The 20,115-nt window shown below is 39.2% G+C and overlaps 1 protein-coding gene across 1 annotated transcript in view; it reads left to right on the plus strand.

The window, feature by feature from the left end:
* Positions 1 to 2,855: 2,855 nt before the first annotated feature.
* Positions 2,856 to 20,115, plus strand: part of TRIM2 (tripartite motif containing 2) — a 117,676-nt gene continuing 100,416 nt past the window's right edge. The window contains exon 1 of the mRNA XM_027779924.2: positions 2,856 to 2,928. The gene's annotated coding sequence lies outside the window, so the exon portion shown is untranslated. The remainder of the gene's footprint in view (positions 2,929 to 20,115) is intronic.

Genomic DNA, 20,115 nt, shown 5'->3' on the forward strand with positions numbered 1-20,115 from the left:
TCCCCCTCTGAAGGCAATAAAGGCCTTGAAGGAACAATTTTTATGGAGCCTTCAGATAAAAGATATTAGAGTAAAAGGCTGGTTTACTTTCTATGAACATGGGAAACAAAGGGAAGAAGAGTGCTGTATTTTTAGGATGCTAGAGAGAGACACTGTTCATAAGGTCTCAGTGTTTTAAATAAGTCTGGTGCTGAATATAATACCAGGTAAATAAGGAAAAAGATACTATCTGTATTGTGGAAGAAAGTTAAGCAACTCTTCAATTGAAAACTTTAGTGAATTTCTACAAAGTAATTGCCTTATGTACCTACTAAATCATTTTAATTCTTGACAGATAACGTACTAAAGAAAATAAAGTGGGATTATAATGGGGTTTGGAGGCTATGTACTTTGTGGGAAACCAGACTGTTAGGATAAATTTTTCCACTTGGTTTAACCTGTTACCTTGCAGGGCTCCTGTCATCAGAGACTAAAGTAGACCAGACTCCCTCACTGAGTTGCCATCTTGTTCTGCCTGAAATGTGCCCTGCTCTTGTACCTCCCTCTGCTGAGCTATCCTATAGCTATTTATTTTCCGGCCTTTCCCTTCTTTAGACAAAAGCAGCCTTGTGATGTTGATCAAAAGTGGAAGGAAAACTTCTTGATGTTATGCCGTTATTCCAGTTTTTAATGACGCATGGCCATCCTGAGACATTTTGTCATTTCTGTACTGCTTTTTAAGGTCAATTCTTAATAAAAATAAGCCAGTATGTTAATTGAGTAGATGATCTGTATCCCAGATCAGCTTACAGGATTCATAAATTATCAGAGAACAGGTCCAAATCTGTTTGAAAAAGTCATTGAGGTTAATTGCGAAGATGAAGTACAGCATAATATTACGTAGCACAAGCCAAAGCAAGGTGAGGTGCAGAGAGTTAGGCAGGGCTCTTACATCAGCAGTGAAACTGCCCACAGAGCAGGTGAGAGGTCTTGCTGAGAAAGCAGAAGAATGCAAATGCTTTTCTTTTTGTCCACAGTTTGCAACTTCTTACTCAAGTCTTTTTTTTTTTTCCCTTCCCCTAGAACATTCATTTAAAAGAAGAAAAAAAGTCTGACACAGCTTTGGGGGGATCTTAACCTTTAGCTTCCCGGCCCCCCCACCCGCATCCCCCATCTGCTTGTGATTAAGTGATGTTTCGAGGCAGATCTCTTATGATGGTACATTGGTTGTACACCTTGTAGAGTGTGGCCAGCTCTACCTACTTTCAAGCCAACTTTGACTGTTCAAATTATCCAGGGAATGGACTGCTGAATGGAGGTTTTTTGCTGTGTGAAAAGCAATGGGTTGCACTTTGATGTCAGTGAAGTATTCTGTTAAATTTGAAGGCAGGAGTTGAAAAGGGGAAAACATGGTTGAAAGCTCAACAGTGATGTTTAGCTGTTGCAGGATTCATACAGGCAGAGAGCTCTGGCTGTATGGATCAGGCTGAAGGTCTAGAAAACTTTTGACCTTGCTTATAGGCTGTGCTCCCTTCCACTCTTTCTGTTTCAGTCTGCTTATTTATTTTGTTTATTGCTAGCTAACAATTCTCACTTGTTATATAATTCTGAATGCAGATTGTTTGAACCGAGATTTGTGTTTTGACTTGCTTTTATGAGGTATCTGGTACATAAAGTAATTAACAATTAAACTGACAACTCAGGTGGAGAAGTCCTTCTGGTGTAAAGACATAATGTAAATGTTAATAGCTCTTATTTCAAAAGCAGTGTGTCTTAAGCTTAAGTCATAATAGGGAGTAGATAATATTTAGAGTACCTGAGTAGGTTCCTCAGACTTGGGAAGAATTCTGAAAGCGAGACATCAATTCAACTTAAAAGGATCAATGCTATGCATAGATCAGGAAGCCTTTTCCTGGACATACCACTGTAATATGCAAATAGGTGCCTATGGAATGAAAATTTACAGAATGCTGCAAATGACTGATTTTTGTTGGGGCTGCTAATGCAGTTGGTTTGGTGTGGTGAATGGTTGGATTGTAAGCCCTTTTGGGAAGAGAATATTTTCTCGTGTAAGAGGCTTCAGTGTTCTTCAAGGCCCCGTAGTCCTCTTGAACAGTAACCTACAACATGCACTTCGGCTGCTTTTGTGGAGTGCCACATGTGGAGTTAGGATTTGGTGGTGCAGGGAAAGAAGTAGGGGAAGCCCTAATGGCTTATTTTGACACGTGACCTAATTTACCTATGATGTTGATAAATGGGAAAAACGCATGCAGAAATAGAACACGCTATATATATTTCTGAATGCTTTTTTAAAATTCTCTGCAGCACTCTCTCCTCTGTGAGCATATAGGATTATGCATTAAGACAGAATTAATCCCTCATTGTGAAACACACAGGCTCAGCATTTGCCACGGCTTTGCTCTAAGAAAAGGATTCAGACATTGTGGTCTCCATCAAAGAATGGCAGATTCTTGGCAGAACCTTCTTCCATTTGTTTCTGCAAGTGAAACAGTTAATAAATCAGTCATGCATCATTGCTGGATTAGCAATCACACCCCCAAATGCTAATAACTGTTCTCACTCTTTCTCCTGAAGATTACCCTTAAATCCTATCAAAGGACAAGATGCCTTTTGCCTTGCCTGGCATTAGCACCCTAGTGACTTACAGGCAAAGTCAATAGTCAGTAAACTAACTCTCCGACATGGTGAAAGAACAGTCTGCCTTAACCAGACCCACTGTTTTGTAATATGGTTTTAGTTTCTCCTTTCTGTGCCTCCACTTTTTTTGTTTTTCCATCTCAGCGAGTCTGGCCACTTAAACTCGGGCTGAACAGAAGGAAGTTTGCCACAATGAATCACTCAAAGGTCTGTTGCAGGGTCTCACAGACTGGGAGAGTTTTACAAGGCTGAAGACTGTGGAGAAGCTGGAGCCAAGAAAATGAGGAGAAGGTAGGTACTTAACATATTCGCTCTTTCTTGTTAATAGAGCAGATGAGCTTATTTATCTCTTGTCTGCAGCTGAATGTGGTCTGTAAAACTGCTTGCTCGTCTTGGTCTGAAAGCAGAGAAACAGCACCAGAGGCAGGTCATAAATTTCCGAGAATTCATGGTCTGTGAGCTCTCCTTGTCTGCAGTTTTAAAGGAGAGTTGCTTAAGGTTGGAAGTTGGGCAAATAAATTATAACACTTTCCTTGGTTTTGCAATGTTCACCAATGAAATTGCTTGGCTCAGCAAGGACTCCTTTATTTACCTTGTAACTACTTCGTGTTGATTTTCATGGTGTTTGTTTATTATCACTGGGATTCATTTACAAAACCACAGTATTTTATATGCAGAAATAATAAAAAAAGCAAGATTATGGGTTATCATCACGTATTTCACTTTTAAGGAGCAGATATTTTAAAAATAATTGGGTTGGACACCTACAAGATACATACACTAAAATATGTTGAATAGTAATTTATATTCTTATAGTTTAATTACATTTTACTGCATGGAGGATTCATATTAATATCTCTGTTAAATATTTTTCTCACAGCCGTATAATTTTTTTTTGCTAATCTGTTATTAGATTTAAAGGATGGTCTGGAGATCCTAAATCTTCTTAGTACGCAGACAAAGATAACAGGATATAAACTGAGGTATAAACAGCGTTTAAACTTTATCTTGAATACATAACCAGTGATGCATGATTGTGCAAGTAACTTTTTCAAGTGCTTCCCAGTAAATATGCAGCCACAGTATGTTTGCAGAGATGTTCTTTCTGATGTTATCAGCACTGTTATCTGTTGGAGTGAACTGTTAGATAAATAAATGGGCTAACGCTCAGATCAGGGCTCACCATGTCAGGCTGTAAGGCATCGGGCTGTTTAATTTGGAACTATTATTTCCTTGGATCACAGAATAAAGTCTTCACCAAAATTTTAGTTTGTTTCTTTTCTAGAGACTGCAAACAAAAACGTTGGAAGGGGTAGTGTGGGTGGGGCCAAAACCAGTGCAACTGGACAAAGAGGAGACATTAAATTTTTGATCATAGAATTGGAAAAAATTACTTGACCTGCATGAAAAATCTATATGTAGGGAGAGCAAAAATGTAAAAAAAACCCAAAATGTGGGAGGCACCCAGACTGAAACCAAACTTTGGTTTGTACCGTGTGCTCCCTTAAATGAGTAAGTGGTCCAACTCACTACCATTTAATCCTCCACCCTCACCTGACACTTATTCCTCTGTGGCCAGAGTCTCAGCTCACAGGCCACTTCTTTTTAAATGTAAAGGAACAGGTACTTCTAATTTAATTAAAAATTCAGGTTGTGAATTTCATAATTGTGAACAAAGTATTTCAGTGGCTTTCAAACCACCTCTTCCCTTTCTGGTTTTCAAACTACATTTTTCTGGCTGCTTAAAACTCTGCTTCTTTGTGTGTTCACTGACAGACTTGCTGCCTAACTGTGCCTGTTTGTCTCCCAGCAGACCATGCACGTGGTCCTCACTGGTGTCATGCCAAGCAAAAAACATGGCATAGGAACCAGAGGGCCCACATGATGCTTCTGTAATGCTGGGTTGCCTTCTTGCAGCCTGAGATCACTTGCTGTGTGAAGTTTCATTTGTTCTCTTTTGGTTTCAGCTTCTCCTCAATTGAGGTTAATAAAATTTTGCTTGCTACATAAAAAATACGGAGGAAAAGCAGTGCAAGTGCAAATACAGTTATGTAGCAGCTACTTGGGAAATGGAGTAAATATTTTAGATGAAAAACAATTAAGAAAATGTAAAGGCCTTAAAACTTTAAACTGATGGTTTTCAGTCCTCTAAAGCTATGAAACCTGTAGTGTTCAGGGCCTTTGATTTCTTTCTTTTTTTTTTTTCCCTCTCCCCAAAATGCTTAAAACTTCTTGGCTTATTTTAAAAGGGAAATTCTTTTTGTAGCATATCAGTACCTTACACTTGTCTTTTTTTTTAAAAAAAGAAAAAATAAGATGTGCAGTATAAACATTTGCATCTTAGCTTTTAATATGGCATGCAAACCTAGCATGATGTAAGGAAAGGTTGTTAAGAGAATAGCAGACTCTAAGCTCTGTGGCCACCAGGAAAATCTGAATTAAATTCCTGCTTTGCCACAGACCTTTCTCTCTCTCTCTCCCTCCTTTTCTTTTTAAAATCACCTTGGGCAAGGTGCTTTGTCAAGAAGGTCTCTCAACACCTAGGCTGTCTCTCTACACAGGGGCATCACAATGATGAGTACATGACAGTGAGGTGCTTCAGTTTTGCTCTGATGGGAACTGTGTGAGTACCTACAACAGTCACCCCCTCTTCCTGCAGCAAGCCCTGCTCTGAGGAAGGTGGCTTCCTATCTGAATGGATGATGAGTAATATTTCAGTGTTGTGGTTTGGTATTCAGGCAGGTATTCAGTGGGCAACAGGAAATTGTGTGTGCACAAAGAACCAAATGTGAAATGCTGAGCCATATTGCCAAGCTGGAGAAAGATGCAGTGCTTCCATCTTGTGACATATGGTGTGTACTCCATTATGTTTCTTCATCCGCCTCAGGACACTAGAATCCTGAACCATGACTAGGTTTTAGAGGTGCTGTGGTAATACAAACACTAGTGCTACCACTAACCAGCTTGATTTTGTTTTAATAACGGTCTTCTCTGCAAAACCACAAACCAAAATTAATTACACAAGGCAGGGGAATGTGGAATTGCTACAATAATTAGACCAGGACAGCAGCCTTGGTCCAGAAGAATTGCTTTAAGCACAACTGTGCTGGAGAAAGTTCAGTCTAGCTCATTAGGACCAAATGTTAAAATCATAGCCAGCTCCTGAACTGTCTTTTTAAAATTGCCTTTCCTACTGGCTACTGTTGTCTGCTTCCTCTGCTTGATAGCAGCTCCCACCCGATGGTGACTGCGCTCTGTACCTGCCCTGGCATGGGAAGTCAGAGGCTGTGAACCTCCTTCTGTGCTCTTCAGAGAATTTCCCATCTAATGTGTGCTTGTGTGCCAATTTGTTCAGATAAATATGGGTAGAGGAAAACATAGGTATGCCTCTCATTAGGGTTAGTAGTTACAGTTTATTTATGGCACCTTCTAGTTCTTGAAACTCTCTGGGACTAGTGAATATCTTATGTTCCAATAATACTTGTTAGCTGTATCTACAGAAGCTTATTTTCCTGTTTTTTTCCTTCACCTGTTACGAGTCCTGACCTGACAGCTTTGCTCTGCCAAGTGAGAGACCTATTGGATTTTACACCTACTACTCCCTTGCCTGTTTAGAAGCTAGTCTGCGTATGACTGCTATCATGCTGCCATAGCAAATAACTCCTCACAGGGCTGAGGTTAGGCTTTTGAAGCAAATAAAATTTGTAGTCACCCAAGTTACATCAATCAGAATGGAAATTTTAACTGCAGTTGTTCTAAAGATCAGTATAGGATTAGTGCTGATGAAATGTTGTAATCCCTGATTTCTTAAATCTCCTAAGAGCAAGTTGCATCCATAGTGGCATCTCCTTGGTCTCAAACAGCTGTGAGAGCAATTCTAAGGCTTTAATGAGTCAGTCCCCATAGGGAAGGACAGCAATGTTCACTTTCCTGAATGGATGCTAACTTCAAAAATGGGTACTGCCCCGCTGTCCACGGCCTGTGGACTCCAGAAAACAATGTATTGGTTTGATAGTGATAGTAGCAAAGAAGATGATATAAGGCTGAAGAGGAAAAAGACCAAAAGAAAAAGTGGTGGAACAACTTGACAATTGCATGGAGATGAGGAAGGATGCCTGAGGGAAAAAAGCAAGCAATATGGATGTATTCCTTATGAAATGGGATAGATGGGATTAAAGAAAACCTAAGAAAGTAATATTGAAGAAATATAAAACATAGTCATATCTAGTAAATATAAGCATAAAAGAGAGGTTCTGAGAGGAAAAAGAAAGAGCAAAAAAGAGAATACGTAATGAAAAAGGTCTTGCTGAGCTGACAGAAGAATGCCCCTGGAGGATAAAAATACAAAACTATAAAGAATTGAATATTATGACAAGCCTGAGGTGAAACAGAAGCCTTGGCAACAAGGGAGATGAAGCACTTTGGAAGAAAGAAAAAGTAGGTTTTCAAATATAATACAAATGACACACATTTAGTGTTAATGTTAAGTGTTACTCTATTGAAAGCTGGTTGATCAAGTATTATGCTAAAATATCTAGATTTTCTTTACCTGGGTAGGAAAATCACTGAGAAAGTTGAAGTGCTGTAATTTTTTCATAGCCTTTTCTACAACAGGTCTCATGTTTTTATTACCATCACTGGACGGTATGGTGGATGACCCAGAGAGCCTGCTACCCAAGGACATTAATTTTTAGCAGGTCTAATTTCCTTGATGCCTGCAGCATGACACAGAGGAAAGATGCCCCAGATGGCTTAAGGCAGGCTGAACGTAGTTATTGTCACACTGTGGTTGAAGCAGCACAAGCCTCAGTGTGGCCTGCATATGTCTGAGTAATGTTTGAGAGCTGAAACCAATGCTGTTGTCATTACTCTTCATATTTGTATCACTGGCGGTCAGGTGCAGGACTGTAGTGAGGTGTGTCAGGATTTAACTTCATAGATGTGAGAACAATGTCAACATTTATAAAAATGCACTAATGAACATGTTTAATGTTTTATGTAGTTGCTTCCACTTTTCTGCCCACAGACACATCTTTGCGTCTCGTTAGCCCTGGCTACTGCTAGGAAACTTAAGTGCCAAAAACCCCCACCCCATTTTAGCAGGGCTGACAACTGAGGGAAACCTGAGCTCCTGAAAGCCTTCCTTCACTTTAAATGGAAAACACAGTCAGGGCAGTTTAATTTTTGCTGGCAGAAGCAAGGATACACTCAAATGATCATCTTATCCTACAGCACAGCAAAGGTCATAAAAAGGACATTTTTGGAAATTATTTCCTCTGTCCCTAGCGGAAGAATGACACTTCTTGTAGAAGAGGAGTTGCTTTATTCAGCTAAGTTTTCACTGAGACCGAAAGATTAATCTTCAGGTAGCTCAAACCTCTTAGCATAATTGATTCTAAAAATATCTGTTTAGAACAAGACTTGGAATATAACTATATTGTTTCAAGTGAAAGGGGTAAAGCTCCAGTCTAGTCCTTCATGAACATAGTAAGTGCTGTGTATTTGATTTACCTCTTTAAAGTAACTTTTCCTTAGAATATCTTACCCCAGACTCTTTAGTGCATCTGATTTATGCAAAGCAGCTTATGTGTGTGGCAGTGGTGAACTACAGCTGTTAGGAGTTCTTTGTATTAGTATGTGTTAATTCTTGTATCCCCACTCAAAACATTTATCCCTGTTCTTGAAAAGTAGAAAACCATCACCCTGTGTCCTATTACCTCCTTTATAAATTTTATTTTTTGAAGCACAGAAAAGAAAACAAAAGGATCAGAGTGTGAAACAGAAGCTATTAGATGATTGAAAGAGTATATATACAGGGTGACAAAGGATGCAGGCAAAATAAAACCCATCAATTGAAACTGGTAAATTTTCTAGGCATACAATATTCTTGAAAAATTATGATGACAGGAGTACAAGAAAAGAAACTTTTGTTTCAGGTCTTTGGAAAATTTTATTACTAGCTTTAAGGGTCATTGCTGCAAGTTCAACCAAGTTCTAGAAAGTGTTATTCCTGTTTCTAACAAACCACATTTGATGGGACTCTGGAGTACTGTCCTCATAATAATCCTCTTGTGTATTATTCTTGTATTTCTACACAATACCTCTTTAATGTATTGTCATGCCAACATATGCCTTTCTGTTGGGAAGTTTTCCACATAGAAATTATTCTAGCTACTTTTGTTGAACAAGCAAGCCATGGTGTATAGCTTGTTTCATTTACTCACATTTACACCTGCTCTGGATGAGAACCATTTTTGAGAGTTATGGAGTTTGACTCTACCACTAACTTTCTGTGTGATTGGTCTTAGAGACATAGGACTAGATATTCAAAAGTGTTCTTCAGATCTGGGTATTTAGCTTGAAGTGTTAATCTTCAAGTTCTGGTAACATTTTCAGAAATGCTAAATGCCTGCTGTGATCACAGAATTGTTCAGGGGAACACCACTACCTCTAAAACTCAGTCTTTTCAGTAGCTTAACCCTGCAACAAAAACATTAGGGTATTCAAAGAAGCAGCCATTTTGGACAAAAATAAAAAAAATATTTCTGTAGTGTGTCAGTTGCCTTCAGTAGTGAAGCGCAGCCAGTTCTTAGCAGCCACCCTTGTAAACCCTTTTAAAATGGGTGAATGAATGTCTCTGAATAGATACTTTTGTCTTGAGCCTGGTAGTAGCGAATGTTCATGCTGTGAGACTCCTACTACTAAAAGCAGCTTCAACACACTCTCATGGAGGCCCGTGACCAGTAACCTTACCCAAAGCTTTGTTGTAGCCAGGCACTCATCCTGCTGTGAATGGCATAGACGTTGTAAGGGGACTACTCACATGCCTTTTTATTTTTGTACATATCATCTGACTGGACTGGGAGTGGAGAGCTCTAGCTCTTGAGCTAGAGCAACAGTAGCAAGTTCCATTTTATGTTGACATAAATTATGATTTGCACCCCGACCATCCCGTGCCATCATTTCTCTCTAGTTCTGGTAAGTCAAGTTTACCCTCAATGCTTTGGAGGTCTAGAGACCCTTGGCAGATTGAGCTGATCAGCTGTGCCAGATACCTGATGCACTCTGCGTTCAAGTCCTGTCTGTTTCCTCCTTTTTGAGAGTGTGTTACCCATTGGTGTGCTTAGCTTTTGATATTTATTCTGGTGTGGTTTTAGAGTTTTCGTTGTCCTTCTGTGAGATTATTGTGTATTCTGCATTCATTGGTACAAAAAGGCTTGCAATGTGAGGAAATGTGGGTAAGCATCTTCCTTTGTGTATTTAATTTATGCCTATCCCTCCTGATAATATGTTCCATAGCTCAAGTATGTCAGCTAAAAATGCTCATCCCTGAGCACCTGACAGTTTTTCCTGATAAGCTTCAGATAGTTTCAGTATCTGCAAGGCCTGTTGTTATGGTAGTGGAGTGCTGCAAAAAAAATATAAGAATTAAATGGTTTACATATAGCTAAGTCCTAATAATTAAAGGTACCTTTTAGGTTAGGAACAAGAGCTTAAAATGTGTGTAGTTTGACTAGATGGGAAGCCAGCAGGAGCTCTACAGTACTGAAGTTGATGTGCTTTCATAGCCTGCTTGGAAGGCACGCAGCAGGAACCTGGACATTTGCAGTAGGCCAAACTGGAGATACCTAAAGGCATATACCATGATCCCCCACCATCTGAAAGGGATATGGGTGCAGCCTCCAGACTATGTTTTAGCTGAAGGTGGAAGAAAGGTCTGTTTCTCAATATTTTTCCTGCAGACCATTAGCATGGCTCTGTTGCCATCTTTTTAGCTGCTGTTGCTATAGAAAATAGTGGTTAAAGCTGGCAAGATAGTGGAATTATTTTAATTCAACATTCTTGAAGGCTGTGGTGTCTCTATTTGCCAGTCTTTAATATTTGTACAATGGTGGAACAGTCATGGGCATGTTTGCAAATCCCAGAAGGCTTGTCATGGAAATCTATTCTCTGTTGTTTGCTATGGATTATTTTCTAGGAAAGTTTCAGCCATCCACTCAGCAAAAAAGGCAATGGGTGAAAAGCATACACATAACTCCAACAGTCGATAGCTCGTATGTTCATGAGCAACCAGTGTCTGCAAAATGGGTCACCAAACTGTTTGGAAAAACCATACAGGGACAAAATGTGTTCCTCAACAGTAAGAAATATGTGTGAGTGATTGTGAATTAAAGAAGATCAAAATTAGTGTCAGCTGACAAATAGTATTCATTCAACACTGGCACTTAAAACCTCAAAGACTTCCTGGAAGCGTAGAAAACAGTTTGCTTGTAGGGGATGTACCTTACATAAACATAATGCCTCTTTTTAGTCAATCTTATGTAGACATTCTGAGAAGATTCAGTCCAACCAACATAAAATAATGCAGCATCTAATTTTCTGCTGCTTTGCAACTCATCCATTTGCATACATATGTCCAGCACTATAAAGACTGAAGAATCAAAAGTAAAGCTCATAGTTACCTAAGGAAATCTACAGGGAAAATACTTTAAAGCTATTTCAGTATGGTTACAACGAGGTGCTTCGTGTCAGTTTGATGTTGAATCAGTGGAATGTTGTTTCAGCAATGGGATATGACAGAGCGATAAAAGCAAGACTTCTGGTTTTCTAACAAAGCAGTTGCTGTCAGACTGAAGGCCAAGTATAGTACTGGAAAAAGTTGTGTTACGTACAGGAGGTGGTATACAATGAAATTTCTGATAAACCACTTTAGAGGTCTTCAAATATCTCAAATCATAGAGCTGAGGTAATGTGTAAGAAGTTACACAGATCCTCTGTAGTGAGATGCTTCTCACCCTAATCATAAACAGTTTGATCCAGAGGGACATGTAGGCATCCCTTTATGGATTAAAGCCCTAGTGCCTATATTGATTACTGAATAGAAAACAACTTTATAGGATGTTACAGCTTTTGTAATTCATTCAGATACTTTACAGAGATTGTGGAGGTGATACCTGGATAGGTTATAATAAATACACAGATCTTGGGAGCTACAATGCTTTCACTGTACTGGATGATCAGCACCATGTAAGCACAGTATAGAAATCCACATATCACAGCACTGTTCTGTTTCTTCTCTGAATGTTTTATTGCTTGGCTAAGTTAATTGTACACAGGCACAGCATGATGTTCCTTAGCTGCTTCCTTTCAAGCTGAGGGAAAACACTTGATAAAGGACAAAAACTCTGATTTGCAGCAGATCAAAGCAAATCCCATTTTAATTGGAAAATGTGAAGGCATTTCTTCTTATTTAGTCATCTTGCCTGCCAAATTTGAGCCTTCTATCTCCAGCCATTTCAGCACAAGTCTTTTTTTTACATTCTTTTGGTGTATATGTTTAGAAAAGGAAAAGTTTATTTTATTTTTCATACTGCAAAGTTACTGAACTGCTTTTGCTTAGTTTTAATGTTTGTCTTTTTAAAAGCTACCTGGAAGTTATCAGCTTGAAATGTGAGTTTCAGAGTTCTTCATAACTGATACTATAGTATTATCAGGAGATAAGGAGAGAGGAAAGGAACTTTCTATAGATGTTTATTAATTTTGCTTGTTAGTTAATGAAATTGTTACCTTTGCATATTGGTTACCTACAAAGAGGACTCTTTCCATAAAGACTTTGTTGACTTTTTGGACATGCAGGCTGTTGTCCCAGGATAGTGTTCTGCCAGTAGCTTCCAGTGGCTCATTTGTCTTTTACTGGAAGCTACCTTACCTTCACTTCTGCTAGTGTGACTGACTTCAGATCTATGAAATGGTCCATTTAAAAATCAAATAAGATAGGTTCACATTTCAGCAGAGCCCACTCATTTTGCAAATCTGTTTTGGAGTGCAGTCACATGAATTGTTGGATTGTGCAGGGTATAAACTTCTGCCAGGCAGCTGTGTCTGTGAGGAGCAGAGCTAGGAACCTGTGGCAGTGGATATTCTGTTGAAGGAACAATGGCAAGGAACAACAGCCTGAAAACACAGATTCTCTGTAGAATTAAAAGGGCAGTATTCTTGCTGTTCTGCAGACTCCTCTATGAGTATTTTCTCCTGTTATAATGTGGAACTAGTCCCTGTCTTGGGTGCTTCCAAGTTCTAGTTTTGCTAGAAATGTTTTACATGCCTTATGTCATGAATGTGATGAAGGAGTTGAACAGGTTGTACCTAAACTGGGAAGAAACGATACATAAATAATGGGGTTTATTCTTTTAGCATCTGATACAAAGACCTTTTAAAGGTAGTAGAAAGTCATGACTGACTTCAGTGAACATGGAATCAATCCCTAAACCAATAACACCTGTTCAGTGATACAGTCATTGAAAGACTAATCAAATGAATAAGAAATGCTTTTGCAAAGGATTCTAATCATCATATGGCTCAGCCTGGTTCCTTATCTGAGGTCCCTCAGTGGCATGACTGCTTTCATCTCTTTGCCTAGCTTTGCAATAGCCTGAAGCATCGTAAAATCCCTCAGCCCTATGCCTTTTGTTGTATATAAGCGTATTCTTTGCCAAACTGCCTGGAACAGACATCACCTAGCATTGAAGTCTATCTAAATAGGAATGTTTTGTGGTTCTTTTGTTGCTGCTGTTCTTGTTTTGTGTGGGAGGATGATCTGTTTTGTTGATTTAATACGTTTCTGCAATTTTAGACTTTTTAGTAGTGCATTTGGTGTTTGAAAGCAGCTGGATTCTTTTATCTCTAAATTTGCCAAATGGAATTTATTCCACAAACCCTTTGGCATTTTCCAGAATATGCTGCCAAACCTGACTTTTTTAAAAAACTCTGTAGCTTATTTTTTTGTGCTGTCTGTCATCTTGTTTTCCAGGTATTTTTGGTATAGAATAAAAGCTCGGAAATAAATGCATGAAGCGGGTACATCTCAGAAAGAAGCCTGAGTTTTTGAAGAAAAATGGCGTGAGCGACAAAGGCATATCAGAACATAGACCTGCCAGGCATTTAGGATCAAATGTAGATCATCAGTTTCGTGCTGTGGCGTGCAGAGAAATCTCAGAATTCAGTTGTAGCCAGTAATTGAGCACTTGGAAATTGTTTCTGTGAAAATGAAAAATCATGAAATACTGTGTTGATCATGCAGTGAACACTGCCATTTTGTGGATCAGTTTTCTATGCAAATGGTTTTAATTTTGTTTGGATTGATCTTTTCAGTGGAGGTCTGAGGTCCCAATGAAATAGGAAGGGATCCACATTCTGAACATTTGGAATGTCACTACAAGTATTTCTGTTGAGAACTGTAAGTGGAAAGTCCCAGACTGTTAGAAAAGACATCTCTAATCAAACATGATACAGAAGACATACATAACTACAGCTCCTGAACCCCATAATACATAACCTTTGAAACCTTTGTTTTTTTCTTTGTCTGAGTAGTTGTGTTGTATTGATAATCTTAGGAAAGCACAGTGATGATAAGCAAGCTAATAATGCCCCTTAAAGAGGTGAAGTGTGGGAAATTGCTGCCAGCATTGAAGTCTTGTCATATGTTGGACTTGTGATTGGTGACTCTCTCTCTCTGAAAAAGTAGAACTATCTCTTATCGTTGCTGGGCAAGAAACAGGAACATTCAATAGGAGGGGGTGTTCAAAACATTTGTGATGCAGTTTAGGAATATATATGTACTTATCAGGTTCTCGCTCAGTGCTGCCTGGCCCAGATGGAGTATTATGACATGAATCATTAAAGAGGTTTGGGTGATAACCAAGGTCCTGGCATTTCCCCATGTTTCTTGCATGCTGGGATATCTCCAGCTGATGTTAATCAGTGGGGATGGCATTTTCTCCACATTGACACTCTGCACTGCCAACTTCCCTGCCAGGCAGAACAGCTTAGAAAAAGGAGGTGGTCTTCACATTATTTTTTTTTATTCTGTATGATTCCTTGTGGTTGGGTTGAGTACTGGCATCTTGAAAATGTGTCCAATACCCATGTCTTAATGATCATCCACTCCCATCAGAGCAGAATGTTTTATTTATTGCCAGCTAACCTAAAATCCCCTGTAAGATAAAAGTGGAAGGATAATTTATTTGCATAAGCCAAATATAGACAGCAAAGCTAGTAGGTCAGAGGCAAGCCAAAAGAATTAAAAGCAGTTCTATCTACCTGTATTTTAGCTCATCTTCAGTTAACAAGCAGTCAACTTTGGTGCTTTATGGCTGGGATCCAGTTCTTGGACAAAACCCACTGGCTGGATTTAAATGTCACTGAAAAAACCCTCTGTTTAGCGGTTACTTGTATATGATAACTGGCCAAACTTTTCTTGGAATTCTGTTCAGATTCAAGCATTCCCTCACTTTCTCTTTGATTTCTTGTAATTTATCACTTACTTAGAGGTCAGTTTGAATATTCTCACACAGGAGAAGTGACGGTTTGCCTTACTGTAGAAATGCTGATGTATTTCAGATGTTAGCTAGACAGCCATCTCCTTTCCAGATGGCATAGACACTGGTTGCTTCACTTGGACTACAAACAAGTCATTAGCTCATTGTGAGATAAACATATTTCAGCTGATTGATGATGCTGAAACCTTAGTATGCAGCTCTTCACAAAGCCATATCCTACATAAACCAACACTAATATGGGGTACAGGTATGTAAAAGAGATCAGGAGTTAGGTACATTACCAATTCCGGAGGCTCATCATGCCAATAACCAGTGTCTTTGTTGAGATGGTGGATTTGAGATCACAAGAGTTCCCTGACCTTAGAGATAAAATGACAAGTTATTTTCTGAATCAGCAGACAAAAAGGGATGGAATGGATTTACTATTGCCCTTGACTTTTTAGGTGCAACTACGGAAACATTGTTACCAGTGACCTATTTAAACAGGACAAAAGCAGATTTTAGGTAATTTAAGGGAGTCTGTGGCGGGGAAGGCAGGGGAGAATTGTTTTCATTGCTGCTGAGGAGCAGGGAATATACAAGGGTTTTTTTGATAAAATGTGATTTTGTTGATTCATTCGGCAGTAAAATGTGCTCTCCATCCAGCAGGTATAAAAGTTAAGTCTGTGCATTGGTTTTCCAGTGTGTCGGAGTTAGCTACTGTGGTACTGTGGCATGTGATGGCATATTACAGAGAGGATGTAGATCAGAGGTCAAAATGAAATGTGATTCTGAAGACCCTTGACCGCGATTTTGTAATAACTCTATTTAATAACATTACATATGAGAACAAAAAGATTTCTTTGAATTAGTAGCTCTACTCTGTTCTTTATCACCATTTTTAATTTCAGCTACACCAGAGGGACTGAATGTTAGTGGAACTGTGCTAATGAGAGAAGACAATGAAAAATAACCATGGCCTTGACTTTAGCTTGTGTATATATATGTAATATTTCCCAATTTCTTTGCATATGTAGATAGATAAATTGAGAGCTGCTTAAAAACTGTGTACAGCACAGTATAATTGACAGGGAAAAGAGTCTTATGAAAAACTTGGGGTTTACCCATTAGTGTTTATTGCAACATTTTTGTTTGCAGTGGGAAAAAAAAAAAGGTTTTTACTTTCTCCTTTGCTCTTCTTCAGATCATAGACCCACTTCTTAAACACTGTGGATGAAAGCCCACCTCTGCTGAGGCCTGTAGCAAATATCCCATTGAATTCATTGAAACCAAGATCTTGCCCTGAATTTGTGAAGTGGTAAAGCACTACTAAACCACACATGCCATAATGCACACCCAAAATGCCAGTGGTTTCTTTTCAGGGATTGGCAAAAATGCTATTGCAAGATCATGGGGTATTAAACCAGTGTTGCTGTTGTCAGATATCCAGCAGCACCTTTGTTGGTATGCAGAGGAATGTTATTAAACACTCCGCTCCCAAAACTGTTCTTAATGTAAAATGGACAGTGTATATTTTTACATGTTACTTTGGGGTTTAAATATATTTGCCTATTTGCAGTGTTTTGGAATTTGCCTTTTATGAATACATGAGATTAATCTGCAGTTGCCTAAAAATGTCAGTATCATGCTTTAGCATGGTTTCAAAATACCACAGGTTTGTGTGTGAGCACACTGTAGGATAACCAACCTCTGAAGATCTCTGTTATGAGCTCCTCCAATCTATTTCTGGCTTGTTTCAGAAGAACTTTCTTTAGGCATAGAAGTGGAAGAATCCTTGGTGCTAAGATTTCCAGTAAGGACAGTTAACTCTAATTTTGTATGACACCTTCTCCCTAGGTACTGAAATAGTTTTGTATAGCTTACTATGCATTTCAGAAAGTGGTATTGCCCATCACTTCTGAATTGATCTAGTTATAAACTATGCATTGAAAATCAAAAGGTTTGTAATGAATACCAACTCCAGTCTGTACTGATCTGCCCAAGAACTGAGCACCATTGTTGTACAGACTGGAAGTGCGAGAGGAAACATGGAGCTGCAATAGTGGAGCTGCTTCCAAACAGTTTACTAGGACATGTGAAATAGATGAAGACGCACCGTGGCTGACACGTTTAAGGCTGTTGATATTTTTTTTTTATTGGGTATACTGTGATTGCCCAAATTATGGAGATGTTTAAACCAAATTGCTTTTTGTAAAGGACTCAGCTTATAGACTACACTGTTCATATGTCTCCATATTTAAATGGAATTTTATGTTTCATTCACTAAGTTAAAGATTACTTCCTGCAGTGGCTTAATACAGAAGGGAGACTCTCTAAAGGTGTAGTTCTTCTTACAGTCAAAAGATGGTAGTACAATTTCTATTCCAAGCGGCCCAGCAAAACAGAGCAATGGCAATGCATCTGTTGCTTGCATTTATAGGAAGGGATATGGGAACAAAAGAAGGATGAGAATCCATAGATGAAAACACACCAACCAGTTTGTCAGGCAGTGATTACGACCGTGATCTTCTCTGGGAGTCAATAATTCTGAATGTGGCCATGATGCCCAGGCTTAACTGGCTGTAGTGCAGCGATTGAGCCAGCTGGTGATGGACATCTGTAGTGAAGGGCTTAATGAAAGGCTTAGGGGGTTGAGAGAGCATGAAATGAGAATGTCCTTCTCACCATCTCTGATGTTTGCAATAAAGTCTCTGAAAGCAATGATTGATGTAATGAAAGCAGCAAGTTTAATTAGGCCTGACTATTGATTAGTATAATGTTAATCTCAAAGTATTTTATAGTGAGGTGCATGAGATTCATAGCAAGGAAATAGTGTTTCTGTGGGAACAAGTACTACAGTTTCCTTAATTTCAAAAGGAGAGAAGTCATCATGCACTAACTGCCCAAACAGAGATTTAAGACAGACTGTTCCCCAAGAAATGTGGACTCCTCCCATCTCATTTTATTTTCTAGGAATAAAAAGCAAGTAAGATACTAATGCTAAAGAAAAGGAACTATTTATCTGCTTTTTCACTAGTCAACAACGTTTTGTCTGTAATGAATGCTGTTAGAGCAGTTGTTTGCTTGGACATACTGCTGATCGTAGCAGAACCTGGGAAACTTATTTTACACAAGGGATACGTGATGCTGTTCAGCAAAGTAGAATCATTTAGGATCTAATATCCCCGGCACAGAAATATTTAGACGTGTATGATGCCGCATCTGAGCTGAGAAAGCAGGAACATGGCTGCACACAGTGTGTGCAAAGATTGTGATGGAACATTTGTATCCTTGAATAATACAGCAAGTACCTCTGTATGCACTGAGATGCCATAGTGAATCTGCTTACAAATTAGACTAATAGCTAACTTGAGATCCTAATAGAAGTGCTGTGATTTTAGATGTGTAGTATCTACTTCAAGAATTCCAGCTCTGCACTGCAGTGCCTGTAAAAATCATGCTCAGTCCTAACAAGTTAAGCCTAGGCACTGGAATTAGGCACCCTGTGGAGTCAATGAATAGCCTTCAGGTTCAGCATAGAAGTAGCCAAAAGAAAATAGCGAGCACAGGACTTTGTCCAAATTTTCTTGTTTTCAGGAACCAAGGTGCAGTTGAAAGCCACAGATCATCACATTTTTACACTGAGGATTCTATTACAGATGTCATCTACTGCAGCAGGACTGTATTTGGAGAAGGCAAAACAAGTAGTGGGATTTTTCAATTATCTTGCTTCTGGTTGAAGGGTACAATGAGATACATTGCCAAAAAAGCTGTGCAGGTAAAGGCGGAAGCCTGTTTCTGGGGGTGGGTATGAGAGCATTATGTCGCAAAACCAAAGGTTTGTTATCTGTTCTCTGATCTCAGACTCAGCCTGGGAGCATGAGGAAGTTTGCAGCTCCTAGAGTCAAAAGGTCAGTTCCAGGCACTGGGATTATCTGAGATCTGTGTAAATAAATCTCTGTATTTTCTGGGGAAAATGATGCTAGGAGCACACTCTCACCTTTGATTCCTTCCACCAAGCCAGAGCCCTCTCACTTCTAGAAATCAAGGAATTCTCTGTGCATGGAAAAGGACTTCTGCAAAATCTGAAGGAGTGAAAAGATACTGCTAATGAACATCATTGCAGCTCTTCCTCTTCCAACAGTCTTAATCTTAATTCACGGTGATTTCTGCAGCATTCTAGTTGTCTCTGGGAAATCATTTTTTCAGGCATGGCATAGTGTGTGGTTCCTAAATTATAAGTAATCCTCTCAAGTAGCTGATTTGGACAGGAGTGCTGGAAAAAGTTGCAATGAGTGTTTTAAATAAGCACCTTCACCATTTCCATTCCACTTGGAACACCAACACCCCCGGAAAGTTACTCAATTCATTCTAAATGGGAGGTAAAGTCATAAAGAGTTCTAACTAGCTGAATGTGTTGGTCACATTGGTCACATAATTCTCCTGGTGAATACTTTTGGTTTGTGTGTTTTAAGTTGTTTCCTTGTATTTAACAAACATAAAGACATTCCAAGGAAGTAGTGCTGTTTGCGGAAAGTTCCCTCTGAAGGTCCCTGGAATCTGGAGCCATCCATTTCAGTTCAGAATTTCTAGGGCACAAATGGTGTCATAGCAGGTGACAGTGTCTCTGCACTGACTTAGGTGAAGCAAGAGAGCTAAAGGTAATTATTTTTTGTTCTTTTTTGAGCTCCCTGGGCTCATGAAGTGAATGCTGGCTATGGTGATGGTGCCGAGGTACTAAAATGCAGGAAAAACAGGGAAGATGGACAAGGCAAGGACCAAATTGTGCCACCAGCTGCTCATTTGTTTTCCAAATAAAACTGTATTTGACTTCTCTTTTACATTTACATCTTCCCATGTGTATACCAACGCCTCAGTACCACCTGCTGTCTCATAACTGCTGCCCTGTAGTAACTGCAAGCAAACCAAGCAATTTTATTTAATAGTAAAAGCAGGGTAGACCTCTGGAAACAGGACACTGCATGTACTGTGTTCAAGAGGCTTTTGCTAGATATAACATTAAAACATGTTCAGATGTGGTTGAAATCACTAATGCCTATTAAAGGCAGAACCTGGAGGACTGGAAAACAGGTCTTCCGTGTGACTCTAGATCCATGAGACAGCTGAGAAGCTGTGCTGTGCCTCTTGGATGCAGTGCTCT

Source organism: Falco peregrinus, chromosome 2 (genome assembly GCF_023634155.1).
Source record: "Falco peregrinus isolate bFalPer1 chromosome 2, bFalPer1.pri, whole genome shotgun sequence".
Taxonomy (NCBI): Eukaryota; Metazoa; Chordata; class Aves; order Falconiformes; family Falconidae; genus Falco; species Falco peregrinus.